The 15,436-nt window shown below is 40.4% G+C and overlaps 1 non-coding gene across 1 annotated transcript; it reads right to left on the bottom strand.

The window, feature by feature from the left end:
- Positions 1-828: 828 nt before the first annotated feature.
- Positions 829-901, bottom strand: TRNAF-GAA (transfer RNA phenylalanine (anticodon GAA)). Its single transcript has one exon. It is a non-coding gene; the product is annotated as a tRNA-Phe (tRNA).
- Between the last annotated feature and the right edge of the window lie 14,535 nt (positions 902-15,436).

Below are 15,436 nucleotides of genomic sequence, written 5' to 3'. Positions count from 1 at the left end.
GGATATTAGAAATGTTAGATTTCTCACAAATGCGGTGATGCACCACATTTCTTCAGAAACTACTGTTTGGCCACACAGCAGGGCTTTGAAAGGAAGAGCCCTATTTGGGTTTTGCAATGCAGATTTTGCAGGAATACCTTGCAGATGAAATTTGCAGAGTACCAAAACAGCAGAAAACCTCCCAAAGTGACCACATTTTAGAAATTATTTTGCACAATGAGTTAATCAACACCTGCAATTACTATTGTCAGCCTATAGGTGTTTTCACTCTGAACCATCCAGCATTGCAAGTACGCCAGTTTAGTGCCCAGCTTTTGCTTGCAGAGACAAGCAACCCATACATTTTTAAGTGGGCTCTACTCACTGGAGCAATGTCAAATATGTAGATGCTTTGTCTCACCATTAAAGTAGAAACCTCCTATATTTCAAATTAAAGATGACGGACCTGTGTGGAGCTTGTGTTTTTTGCCTTTTTGACTTTGTCCACAGCATATTTTTTAAGGACATTTGTCTCAGTAATGCCTCAGTGTTTCAAAGTCAAACAAGCTGACTATAATCATTCAGCTAGTGTCTGATAAGTGCTGTCTGTTTCAGCTATCAGGTTACCTTTTAATCCTCTTACAGCTAAGTCAATCTGAAATAAAACAAAATAGAGGAAAAATTACTAAAAAACATTCATGTGTTCAAAAGGAAAAAGTTACCGTTTCTCAAATTTTTAACATTTTGTTTTCTGTAGATAGTTAAGATTTTTAGGCCTTTTGATCATGATCAGTCCATGTGCTTTGTTTAATATCTCCTTAAAATGTAAACGGTGAAGAAAAAGCATTTTGCCGAAACCCGGGATTGGACCAGGGACCTTTAGATCTTCAGTCTAACGCTCTCCCAACTGAGCTATTTCGGCCATATCTATACATTTTCTGGGGGGTTTGACACTCTGCAAATGTCAAGTGTCACACCTGGAGGGATATATTATAATTTTTCATTTGACTGTTTTTGAAGCATGATTTCTATTTGAAACGCCTTCCATTTTGCTGTACATATTTAATAACATTCATTAACTATTTGTGAATGAGTAGAAAAAGACAGCAATTTTGCCATTGAATTTTTACATTTTCAGTTTGTCTCCATGCACCAGTATAATTCTGACCCTGTGCTTCTAGAATAGGTCATGGTCGCACATAAAACACAATTTGCATGCATAATGTTACATCAAGTTTTATTTTTTATGAGATGCAAACAATTGGAGCAAAAAAGAGACAAAAATTTAGAGAAAATATTTTATTGATTGTTAAAAGTGAGACCATTTGTCCCAAAATGTGCTGAAACATGTTAGAATGACATGGGCATTTCACATTTTTTAAACTATGATTACCTACTTGTTAAGTTTTTGTTTATTAAGTATCGTTATGGTCTATTGATGTATGAGGTGAAAACTATGAAAGTAGACTTACCAGCAAATCCGTTTCTAGATATATTTCATGACAGCACTGTAGAAGGTTGATTCCCTACCCTAATAGGGACAGAGAACACAAAGAGGTGAAATAGTCCCTCCTCATTGACTGTCCAAAGGATTTTTCTAGTGCCAAAAGAACAACAGACATATGCACAAAAAATCTGTTTGATGTTCCTAGAGTTCTTTTTTGAGAGGACAAATTCAGATTCACTCCAAAGACTCTCAGGAAATTTTTCAAAACCACATTACTAAGTTTTGTTTGACCTCATCTAATCAATAAATGAAGATAAAGTTTCTTGAAATTAAATGTCAGAAGTGGGATTTGAACCCACGCCTCGAGGGGAGACTGCGACCTGAACGCAGCACCTTAGACCGCTCGCCTTAGACCGCTTCGATATGCAATTGGAACTTAACTCCTTCCATGCTAGTCAGCAGAAATGTTACCATTCCTTGTGATTAAAAACTTGTCACACCACCCCAAAAAAGTCAATAAATAACATTTTTTATATGCGTACTTTTCGTCTGCATTAATTTTTAAACCTCCATTTATTTTGTTTGGATATTAGAAATGTTAGATTTCTCACAAATGCGGTGATGCACCACATTTCTTCAGAAACTACTGTTTGGCCACACAGCAGGGCTTTGAAAGGAAGAGCCCTATTTGGGTTTTGCAATGCAGATTTTGCAGGAATACCTTGCAGATGAAATTTGCAGAGTACCAAAACAGCAGAAAACCTCCCAAAGTGACCACATTTTAGAAATTATTTTGCACAATGAGTTAATCAACACCTGCAATTACTATTGTCAGCCTATAGGTGTTTTCACTCTGAACCATCCAGCATTGCAAGTGATGATTCTGTCACACTAAGGTGCGACCCGTCTTAATTGTCTGTGGCCGAATTGTAGCTTTGGCACAAGGTATACGTATACTCGAGGAAAGAATACACAAGACAAGAGGGTATCGTGTCAGTATGATTCTTCTCTGTCTTTAATCAAACGTGTACAGCTTTTATAACAGAATTTGAGCTACATCATCAGTTACATCATGGACATATTTCCAGTTACTATTTGCTTTTCTCAGGTCGCTACACAATCATTATGTACACTTCTGGGTTACCGTTTACTGCTCCCACATTGCTAAACAATACTTATATACACAAGTATTGTTTTCTAGCTTGGCTTACCCTGGTCCACCCAGTTTATTCAATATTTGGTGAAGCTTAGGTGAATGATACCATACAGAAACAACTCTAAGAAAATATAAGAAAATATAAGAAAATCAGAAGTATCTTAAAGCAACATGATCCCAATATCCAGCAAAGCGTCCATATAGTGATACAGTTTTGATTCTTGTATATATTCATGTGCCATATATTCTTCCCTTAACAGTCCCTCCTTTGGAGATATGCAAAATCAAAATCCTAATCTCGTCGAACCTATCGATCTGTCCTCCCAGCCTACCTATCTCAACATTGCTGGAACCTAACTAACTAATCTTCACCGTATATACGAGACGACCCATCTCTAGTAGATGGACCCCCTCCTAACGGACTTTGCACAGGAGGAAGTCAGATCCTGGACTTTCCCTCATTGGCTTGCTTCAAGCAGGCATATTCCGGAGGTGGTGCTTGCATGTTTTCATTGGGACATCTTTCATACAGGGGATCTTCAAAATCGGCATGCATGGTCATCACTGTGGTTTCCATAGTTTTCATCATCATTTTCTTAAGGCATGGCACTATGCAGCATAGAATTAAAGAAAATATGATCAAAGGACATAAAATAACTTTTGCAAACTTAATGGGTCAATAATTGCCTTCATGGCATCCCCAGTGTATTTTATAAACCGTTGTTGATTATTGTATAAATAGTTTATCCGCTTTGCATTCTTATTTGCGGGGATGGTGGGTTTAAACACAACTATTGTCTCGTTCTCGACTTTGAATTTGTCAGGTGCTCCCTGTGTGCCCCCACTGGTATCTATGCTTCTTAGCCAAAATTTACCTTTTGTGTCACCATTTTCCCTCCCAAGTTTAGTACTTGAGCCTAGTACATATAACCCTTGCTCATACTCTGAAGGGTTGTCAATAGTAAGGTACAGAACTATGCATCCCTCCTTGGGGCAGTGAGTGGCAGTGACAGGGAGTATTGAATCTGGAAGGCCACTCTGACCCTTAAAATGGGCTTTGGACAGGGTCATGCGACTTAATAGGCTTATTCCCCATTTGTCCCTTCGCTGTAGGGCCTGGGCTGGTTGATGTCTCCAGTCACTTTCACCAGTGTGCCACCCAACAAGAGACTAATCCTCCCAGTTTGAACCTTCCCCTATTTCAGCAGTAGTGACACAGATGAATTGTGTATTAAACCTGATATGAAACTGTGCCATGGGGCCTGGACATTCTTATTGTGAGACAGTAGTCAAATTGATATGTTACTCTTGGGGTGGAGACATTATACCAGAAAGTCAGTATGCCCTTCTCATGAGTGACTACCCCTTGGTGATTGACTACCCCTTGAGCTAGGAGAAGGATAAGTGCCAGATGGATGAAGAGTGGCAGCCGCTACTGGACTCTGGATCCGGCATCTCCTTGCAGTGGGAAGCGAGGACCCATGGACTGCTGCGATAGTTGACAGGACTTGGAACAGGCTGTCATCTCTAGGTTCAAGGGTACGTCTGTTGAACCTCTTGGTGATGAGGACTCAGTCACCGGGCAGGATCTGGTGGGCTCCTATGTCCTCAGGATCTGGGATGGATGAAAAGACTCGAAAATGCATTTTAGTCACATGTTTTTAAACTTAGTCTACATATAGGCAATTATACTTGTGCGTGTATGTGACCCAAGGGAAAGACTAAACTCTTATGCTATGACCCCTGTTTCCTGTATAGCATCAAGTATGTAAAGTTTTGTTCGAGGCCTTAAATTTTCCTTGTTCATCCTTAGGTGTATTTCATCCTGTATAACTTCATCTTAGGTCCATTTCTTCTTTTCTTCCTTGGATACTTGTTTCTGGAGTGTTATTCCTTTTCCTCTGTTTCCGTGTCAACCGGTATTACTGCTGCTTCTTTTGCTGTTACTTCAGCTAGCCTGTTGCCCACTGCTTCCCTTGAAGTGTCTCCAGTGTGTGTGCTTTTACTTTTACCACCGCAACTCTTCCTGGCATCAACAAGGACTCCATTAATTCTTGCATGGCTTTGTGGTGTCTGACCGGCGTTCCGTTAGCCGTGATGAAGTCTCTTTCTCTCCAGATTGATCTTGATAGCTTCATGTTGAGTGGACCTCTCGTATGCTTCTGTCAAGGCCTGCAGTCCTTTTGGATATAGGCAGTGGTTTTGCTGGCCGCAAGTTACTTCTGTGGCTACTGCTATACCAGTGTGCGAACGGCCTTCTTGGTCTGCATACCTTGGTCTATCCACAATGAGCATCAGGTCAGGATCTTCCAGGTGTTCTCTTGCCTCATGACAGCAAGACAATCGCGTTCAGCCATTTCAGAGTCGACTACCTCTTCCACTAATGTGTCAGAGATGTGGTTTTCATCCTCCATCTTCCTCCCCCCTTTGGCAGAGGTAGAAGAGTAGCTGAATTATGGACAGCACATCTGGAGATGGTGACGTCCGGGAGCAGAGTAGGGCATTGCAGACAGGTGCTTTGGGCCAGGATCTTCAACTGGTGACCCATAAAAATATCAGAAGCTTTGTCCAGCACAGGTGGGTTGCAAACACGGTTCTCATGCAAGTTGGGACTCCACGAGCCACTTGGTCAAGTCTTGGAGAGTAGAAGCCAGGAGGGCATTGTCTTCCTCCGTGAAGCTGTGTTAGGACTCCATTTACATGGTCAGGCTTCTTCATGACAAACAGACAAAACAGTTCGGTATAGCCTGGCAGTCCTAGAGCTGTGAAAATGTGATTGCAATTTAGTATATAAAACACACTGATTACCTTCTTGGAAAGTCTTGAAATAATTATAAAAAGGTTGCATGTGTAGAAGAGCAGTATTGGCTTGGCTGTCTTCAGTCAGGGGAAGAGGTCATCCATATATATTGTAAAACGAAGTGGCTGTGGGATGTATCCTCTTCCAGGGCTCCAGGACCGTGGTCATGGCTCGGGTGAACATAGAGAGGCTATACTGTGCCCCTTGAGGCATCATAATCCAAATATATTGCTGGCCCTCATGTGAAAACAAACAGGTACTGGCTTGCAGCATGTAGAAATAAACTGAAGAAAGCATTGGCCAGGTCAATCACCGTAAACCATAGAAAAATAAATAGAATTGATAAAAAAAAACATAGTGTGTGGATTTGGTACCATAGATGTGTTCAGTACTATAACTTCATTGACAGCACATAAGTCATGTATTATCCATAACTTCATAGAAATAATTGCAAATTATGAAATGGAGGGTGAAATAGGATGAATATTGCAATTTCCTTGGCAGCAGGGCTACTGGCTTCGGCCCCACCTTTACAAACTGGATTTTCAGCCTGCCAATATTGAGTCTGGGATCAGTGCCATTAGTTCAACGCCCACATGATCTACAGATGTGTCCTGTAAAAAAAAAAAAAAAAAAAAAGACTACATACTTCTTCAGCAAGTAGATCAATGTCCCTGATCAATCTTCTGATTGCATCGGGACCCACCAGGAATTTGAGAGGAGTATCCTCAACCTCTGTCTGGGTGAGAGATGTTGTTTCTCTACTGTATTTTTGTGGGGGGGGGCGAGCTGTTTACTAGGGTATCTGTCTCCTGGCATTTCCAGGAGTCCTTGCATGTAGTAGATTGTGTATAAAAGTATGAGCTTTGAGGCTTAAAAGATGATGATGATAATTATGTCCCCTCACCATATAACGATAAATACTGTAGATTATCAGTCTGAGCTATTTATTTCCTGTCTCCTCCGGTTCTGTTTACTTATATACCTCCATGTCATATTCATCTTTTTCTTCATTATTCTTTTCATAAATTACATTAATTAATAAAACTATAATGGATGCTGGACAGGATGTAGCACAAGACGTGCCGTCTATATAAATAGTTGGAAAGAAGGTACGGCTCTTTGGGTTGGTCATCTGACAGTCAGAACAAGTCTCACGATATTCTGCATTCTGCGTTTGACAGCTGGCACACGTCCAGTCATCGGGAATGTATATAGATGTATAAATGAATGTAATGCAGATATTGCAACTGACATCTTCCTGTGTAAATATTTGTTTTGCACAAAATTCAGCAATCTTGTTATATTCCTCTCCTCATGCCTTTTTTCCTAACTTCCTCTGCCATCTTATAAAATGCTTCAGGGTCCTGTAACACCTCATAATACCTGAGGCTGGGACGCTGCTCTCCACTCATTAACACATTCTTCTATCCCTTCTTATCTAATGCTCCTCCCCTCGTGATCAGAGGGTTTCTTAACGTACATTTTCTTTCTCACTCCACTATGGGTCATATCTGTCTTATAGATATTGACTGACTGCTCCCACCCATTCTATCATCTGAATTCTGAGTATATCTGAAAAACATATGTATGTGGGCGTCTTGAAACAAATTCTCACGGGGTTATGAACAGTTGGATATGTGACTGTAAAAGCTGTATGTACTCCTTATGTCCGAGTAAAGGGGTCTTCAGTGAACATAGTGATGTCTAGCTATCTTGAACACAGTAATATAGGGAATTAACCAACAACTAACACCAGAGTATTTCACAAATCTTGTGTATCCAGAAACTGCGTAGTATAAAAATACCTTATAAATTGTTAAAATTTCTGTTTCCTCAAAACTTTCGCTCTAAAACCTTTCAAAGAAAACCATCTCATAGAGAAATGTAGTGACATTAGTAAAACAATAACTAAAAAGTAACAATAGACCTCGGATCTCACAGAGATATCTGTACAAATCAAGCAATTACCATTCAAGTAATTCTCTTTCTACCTGAACCAACTAACCTTATAATTATAGTATGCAGAACAAAACCAGTTTATCCAATTCTCTAATTTCACAACATATATATGTATACACACATAGAATGCATTCAAAAATTTTAACCACATGCTAGTACGCCTCCTGCAAATTATACACACTACAAAAGACAAAAGACAATGAATTTAAAACTGGTACTGACATCAAATACTGCGAATCCTTGACACCAAAACAATTCGCAATTTACCTATCCATATGCCAGCCTGATTTGTAGAGGTGAAAAATCTACACCTGGGCAAACCATACTTTTCAGGGAGAGAGCAATCACTCAGTCACATCAACACGGTAATTGAAATTACCCTTCCACACATATAACTTATGAACCTATGCTGCAGCTAAAACACCATCATCTTAGCCAGATGATGTCTGGTGGGAAACCCGCAAGAAGTTACCAACCACTTAGAGGTTGGAAAATCACTGAGAGTAATCAAGCCCCTACTCCCACTTGCCCACTGGGAGAGACACAGTTCAGACTTCTGCGATCATCGGTCAAGCCGAGAGCAGGACCGGAACCAGAGTGACAGAGAATTTGCTCAGTACGTCTCCCTATCTATATTTTTTTCCTTTTCAGGCTGGCTGAGGTAACAATCACGTATGCAAACAACCAAAACAGCAAAGCAGAGAGGCAAAGCAGATAAGGCAGACAATTAAACTTTTAGATTACCGTAATTATAAATATGCTTGAAGGGTTACTGTGTGTATACTATAAAACAACTTATTACATTTTATATTTTATATCCTCCGGACTGAATACAGATAATGTAGCGTGATTATTAAACACTTTGCATTCAGGAAATGCAGCTGAAATAGCAGTCTAACCAGTATGGCAGTATATTCAATATGAGAGCTGCGGACAGGCGTGTCACAACAATGCATCAATACTTCAAACATAAAAAAAAACTATTATGAATGTATTCCTTATCCCTTTCACTGTTCTTTTGTTACCAAGGCAACTAGGGCTGGGCTTTTTGTCACTTTAGGTATAGTAAATAGTGGTAATCACTTCTAGATAGGTGGTTGATATTTCAGCAGAGGGGGAAAAATTAGTAATCACCTCTTTCCTTAAAAATGTATATACCGTGTCATTCACGTCACCGGGCCCAGTTTATACCGTGGGCGTATGGCCGGACGTGAGCACCTATATGTATATATCTGATATATATATATAACTTCTTCGACCGTCTAAGGTCGGAACCAGGGTGATAACTCAGTGGAAACAGCCCCTTTGCACTCTGCTCTGTATGCTTCTAGTAGCCCTAGTGCAGTATGAAATAGTTTTTATCAGATACTAGATGGATTCTAGATACACCCTCCGAATTGGTTAGACCGGATAATACACACAGACAATTAAGGAATTATATACCTGACCGGGTCCGTAGGCTCAGGACTTTCAAACGTGGTCAGTTTAAGGGTTCAGAGAAGACAGCCAACTATCTCCTCCCAGCCGGACGTGAATACAGAAGGTTAGGTAAGATGATATATTTTCTCACCAGGTCTCGAGCTGCAGTCTCGTCCCGCTGGAAAGACGTCCGTCCTGGGGGGAGATTTTGTTGCGGCTGTGATCATCTGGTATCGTCCTTCGATATGCAATTGGAACTTAACTCCTTCCATGCTAGTCAGCAGAAATGTTACCATTCCTTGTGATTAAAAACTTTTCACACCACCCCAAAAAAGTCAATAAATAACATTTTTTATATGCGTACTTTTCGTCTGCATTAATTTTTAAACCTCCATTTATTTTGTTTGGATATTAGAAATGTTAGATTTCTCACAAATGCGGTGATGCACCACATTTCTTCAGAAACTACTGTTTGGCCACACAGCAGGGCTTTGAAAGGAAGAGCCCTATTTGGGTTTTGCAATGCAGATTTTGCAGGAATACCTTGCAGATGAAATTTGCAGAGTACCAAAACAGCAGAAAACCTCCCAAAGTGATCACATTTTAGAAATTATTTTGCACAATGAGTTAATCAACACCTGCAATTAATATTGTCAGCCTATAGGTGTTTTCACTCTGAACCATCCAGCATTGCAAGTATGCCAGTTTAGTGCCCAGCTTTTGCTTGCAGAGACAAGCAACCCATACATTTTTAAGTGGGCTCTACTCACTGGAGCAATGTCAAATATGTAGATGCTTTGTCTCACCATTAAAGTAGAAACCTCCTATATTTCAAATTAAAGATGACGGACCTGTGTTCAGCTTGTGTTTTTTGCCTTTTTGACTTTGTCCACAGCATATTTTTTAAGGACATTTGTCTCAGTAATGCCTCAGTGTTTCAAAGTCAAACAAGCTGACTATAATCATTCAGCTAGTGTCTGATAAGTGCTGTCTGTTTCAGCTATCAGGTTACCTTTTAATCCTCTTACAGCTAAGTCAATCTGAAATAAAACAAAATAGAGGAAAAATTACTAAAAAACATTCATGTGTTCAAAAGGAAAAAGTTACCGTTTCTCAAATTTTTAACATTTTGTTTTCTGTAGATAGTTAAGATTTTTAGGCCTTTTGATCATGATCAGTCCATGTGCTTTGTTTAATATCTCCTTAAAATGTAAACGGTGAAGAAAAAGCATTTTGCCGAAACCCGGGATTGGACCAGGGACCTTTAGATCTTCAGTCTAACGCTCTCCCAAATGAGCTATTTCGGCCATATCTATACATTTTCTGGGGGGTTTGACACTCTGCAAATGTCAAGTGTCACACCTGGAGGGATATATTATAATTTTTCATTTGACTGTTTTTTGAAGCATGATTTCTATTTGAAACGCCTTCCATTTTGCTGTACATATTTAATAACATTCATTAACTATTTGTGAATGAGTAGAAAAAGACAGCAATTTTGCCATTGAATTTTTACATTTTCAGTTTGTCTCCATGCACCAGTATAATTCTGACCCTGTGCTTCTAGAATAGGTCATGGTCGCACATAAAACACAATTTGCATGCATAATGTTACATTAAGTTTTATTTTTTATGAGATGCAAACAATTGGAGCAAAAAAGAGACAAAAATTTAGAGAAAATATTTTATTGATTGTTAAAAGTGAGACCATTTGTCCCAAAATGTGCTGAAACATGTCAGAATGACATGGGCATTTCACATTTTTTAAACTATGATTACCTACTTGTTAAGTTTTTGTTTATTAAGTATCGTTATGGTCTATTGATGTATGAGGTGAAAACTATGAAAGTAGACTTACCAGCAAATCCGTTTCTAGATATATTTCATGACAGCACTGTAGAAGGTTGATTCCCTACCCTAATAGGGACAGAGAACACAAAGAGGTGAAATAGTCCCTCCTCATTGACTGTCCAAAGGATTTTTCTAGTGCCAAAAGAACAACAGACATATGCACAAAAAATCTGTTTGATGTTCCTAGAGTTCTTTTTTGAGAGGACAAATTCAGATTCACTCCAAAGACTCTCAGGAAATTTTTCAAAACCACATTACTAAGTTTTGTTTGACCTCATCTAATCAATAAATGAAGATAAAGTTTCTTGAAATTAAATGTTGATGTCAGAAGTGGGATTTGAACCCACGCCTCCAGGGGAGACTGCGACCTGAACGCAGCGGCTTAGACCGCTCGGTATTAGACCGCTCGCCTTAGACCGCTTCAATATGCAATTGGAACTTAACTCCTTCCATGCTAGTCAGCAGAAATGTTACCATTCCTTGTGATTAAAAACTTTTCACACCACCCCAAAAAAGTCAATAAATAACATTTTTTATATGCGTACTTTTCGTCTGCATTAATTTTTAAACCTCCATTTATTTTGTTTGGATATTAGAAATGTTAGATTTCTCACAAATGCGGTGATGCACCACATTTCTTCAGAAACTACTGTTTGGCCACACAGCAGGGCTTTGAAAGGAAGAGCCCTATTTGGGTTTTGCAATGCAGATTTTGCAGGAATACCTTGCAGATGAAATTTGCAGAGTACCAAAACAGCAGAAAACCTCCCAAAGTGACCACATTTTAGAAATTATTTTGCACAATGAGTTAATCAACACCTGCAATTACTATTGTCAGCCTATAGGTGTTTTCACTCTGAACCATCCAGCATTGCAAGTGATGATTCTGTCACACTAAGGTGCGACCCGTCTTAATTGTCTGTGGCCGAATTGTAGCTTTGGCACAAGGTATACGTATACTCGAGGAAAGAATACACAAGACAAGAGGGTATCGTGTCAGTATGATTCTTCTCTGTCTTTAATCAAACGTGTACAGCTTTTATAACAGAATTTGAGCTACATCATCAGTTACATCATGGACATATTTCCAGTTACTATTTGCTTTTCTCAGGTCGCTACACAATCATTATGTACACTTCTGGGTTACCGTTTACTGCTCCCACATTGCTAAACAATACTTATATACACAAGTATTGTTTTCTAGCTTGGCTTACCCTGGTCCACCCAGTTTATTCAATATTTGGTGAAGCTTAGGTGAATGATACCATACAGAAACAACTCTAAGAAAATATAAGAAAATATAAGAAAATCAGAAGTATCTTAAAGCAACATGATCCCAATATCCAGCAAAGCGTCCATATAGTGATACAGTTTTGATTCTTGTATATATTCATGTGCCATATATTCTTCCCTTAACAGTCCCTCCTTTGGAGATATGCAAAATCAAAATCCTAATCTCGTCGAACCTATCGATCTGTCCTCCCAGCCTACCTATCTCAACATTGCTGGAACCTAACTAACTAATCTTCACCGTATATACGAGACGACCCATCTCTAGTAGATGGACCCCCTCCTAACGGACTTTGCACAGGAGGAAGTCAGATCCTGGACTTTCCCTCATTGGCTTGCTTCAAGCAGGCATATTCCGGAGGTGGTGCTTGCATGTTTTCATTGGGACATCTTTCATACAGGGGATCTTCAAAATCGGCATGCATGGTCATCACTGTGGTTTCCATAGTTTTCATCATCATTTTCTTAAGGCATGGCACTATGCAGCATAGAATTAAAGAAAATATGATCAAAGGACATAAAATAACTTTTGCAAACTTAATGGGTCAATAATTGCCTTCATGGCATCCCCAGTGTATTTTATAAACCGTTGTTGATTATTGTATAAATAGTTTATCCGCTTTGCATTCTTATTTGCGGGGATGGTGGGTTTAAACACAACTATTGTCTCGTTCTCGACTTTGAATTTGTCAGGTGCTCCCTGTGTGCCCCCACTGGTATCTATGCTTCTTAGCCAAAATTTACCTTTTGTGTCACCATTTTCCCTCCCAAGTTTAGTACTTGAGCCTAGTACATATAACCCTTGCTCATACTCTGAAGGGTTGTCAATAGTAAGGTACAGAACTATGCATCCCTCCTTGGGGCAGTGAGTGGCAGTGACAGGGAGTATTGAATCTGGAAGGCCACTCTGACCCTTAAAATGGGCTTTGGACAGGGTCATGCGACTTAATAGGCTTATTCCCCATTTGTCCCTTCGCTGTAGGGCCTGGGCTGGTTGATGTCTCCAGTCACTTTCACCAGTGTGCCACCCAACAAGAGACTAATCCTCCCAGTTTGAACCTTCCCCTATTTCAGCAGTAGTGACACAGATGAATTGTGTATTAAACCTGATATGAAACTGTGCCATGGGGCCTGGACATTCTTATTGTGAGACAGTAGTCAAATTGATATGTTACTCTTGGGGTGGAGACATTATACCAGAAAGTCAGTATGCCCTTCTCATGAGTGACTACCCCTTGGTGATTGACTACCCCTTGAGCTAGGAGAAGGATAAGTGCCAGATGGATGAAGAGTGGCAGCCGCTACTGGACTCTGGATCCGGCATCTCCTTGCAGTGGGAAGCGAGGACCCATGGACTGCTGCGATAGTTGACAGGACTTGGAACAGGCTGTCATCTCTAGGTTCAAGGGTACGTCTGTTGAACCTCTTGGTGATGAGGACTCAGTCACCGGGCAGGATCTGGTGGGCTCCTATGTCCTCAGGATCTGGGATGGATGAAAAGACTCGAAAATGCATTTTAGTCACATGTTTTTAAACTTAGTCTACATATAGGCAATTATACTTGTGCGTGTATGTGACCCAAGGGAAAGACTAAACTCTTATGCTATGACCCCTGTTTCCTGTATAGCATCAAGTATGTAAAGTTTTGTTCGAGGCCTTAAATTTTCCTTGTTCATCCTTAGGTGTATTTCATCCTGTATAACTTCATCTTAGGTCCATTTCTTCTTTTCTTCCTTGGATACTTGTTTCTGGAGTGTTATTCCTTTTCCTCTGTTTCCGTGTCAACCGGTATTACTGCTGCTTCTTTTGCTGTTACTTCAGCTAGCCTGTTGCCCACTGCTTCCCTTGAAGTGTCTCCAGTGTGTGTGCTTTTACTTTTACCACCGCAACTCTTCCTGGCATCAACAAGGACTCCATTAATTCTTGCATGGCTTTGTGGTGTCTGACCGGCGTTCCGTTAGCCGTGATGAAGTCTCTTTCTCTCCAGATTGATCTTGATAGCTTCATGTTGAGTGGACCTCTCGTATGCTTCTGTCAAGGCCTGCAGTCCTTTTGGATATAGGCAGTGGTTTTGCTGGCAGCAAGTTACTTCTGTGGCTACTGCTATACCAGTGTGCGAACGGCCTTCTTGGTCTGCATACCTTGGTCTATCCACAATGAGCATCAGGTCAGGATCTTCCAGGTGTTCTCTTGCCTCATGACAGCAAGACAATCGCGTTCAGCCATTTCAGAGTCGACTACCTCTTCCACTAATGTGTCAGAGATGTGGTTTTCATCCTCCATCTTCCTCCCCCCTTTGGCAGAGGTAGAAGAGTAGCTGAATTATGGACAGCACATCTGGAGATGGTGACGTCCGGGAGCAGAGTAGGGCATTGCAGACAGGTGCTTTGGGCCAGGATCTTCAACTGGTGACCCATAAAAATATCAGAAGCTTTGTCCAGCACAGGTGGGTTGCAAACACGGTTCTCATGCAAGTTGGGACTCCACGAGCCACTTGGTCAAGTCTTGGAGAGTAGAAGCCAGGAGGGCATTGTCTTCCTCCGTGAAGCTGTGTTAGGACTCCATTTACATGGTCAGGCTTCTTCATGAAAAACAGACAAAACAGTTCGGTATAGCCTGGCAGTCCTAGAGCTGTGAAAATGTGATTGCAATTTAGTATATAAAACACACTGATTACCTTCTTGGAAAGTCTTGAAATAATTATAAAAAGGTTGCATGTGTAGAAGAGCAGTATTGGCTTGGCTGTCTTCAGTCAGGGGAAGAGGTCATCCATATATATTGTAAAACGAAGTGGCTGTGGGATGTATCCTCTTCCAGGGCTCCAGGACCGTGGTCATGGCTCGGGTGAACATAGAGAGGCTATACTGTGCCCCTTGAGGCATCATAGTCCAAATATATTGCTGGCCCTCATGTGAAAACAAACAGGTACTGGCTTGCAGCATGTAGAAATAAACTGAAGAAAGCATTGGCCAGGTCAATCACCGTAAACCATAGAAAAATAAATAGAATTGATAAAAAAAAACATAGTGTGTGGATTTGGTACCATAGATGTGTTCAGTACTATAACTTCATTGACAGCACATAAGTCATGTATTATCCATAACTTCATAGAAATAATTGCAAATTATGAAATGGAGGGTGAAATAGGATGAATATTGCAATTTCCTTGGCAGCAGGGCTACTGGCTTCGGCCCCACCTTTACAAACTGGATTTTCAGCCTGCCAATATTGAGTCTGGGATCAGTGCCATTAGTTCAACGCCCACATGATCTACAGATGTGTCCTGTAAAAAAAAAAAAAAAAAAAAAAGACTACATACTTCTTCAGCAAGTAGATCAATGTCCCTGATCAATCTTCTGATTGCATCGGGACCCACCAGGAATTTGAGAGGAGTATCCTCAACCTCTGTCTGGGTGAGAGATGTTGTTTCTCTACTGTATTTTTGTGGGGGGGGGCGAGCTGTTTACTAGGGTATCTGTCTCCTGGCATTTCCAGGAGTCCTTGCATGTAGTAGATTGTGTATAAAAGTATG

Source organism: Dendrobates tinctorius, unplaced genomic scaffold, assembly GCF_039654945.1.
Source record: "Dendrobates tinctorius isolate UK_male_01 unplaced genomic scaffold, ASM3965494v1 ptg000300l, whole genome shotgun sequence".
Lineage (NCBI taxonomy): Eukaryota > Metazoa > Chordata > Amphibia > Anura > Dendrobatidae > Dendrobates > Dendrobates tinctorius.
This window is presented reverse-complemented; position numbering and strand designations above follow the sequence as displayed.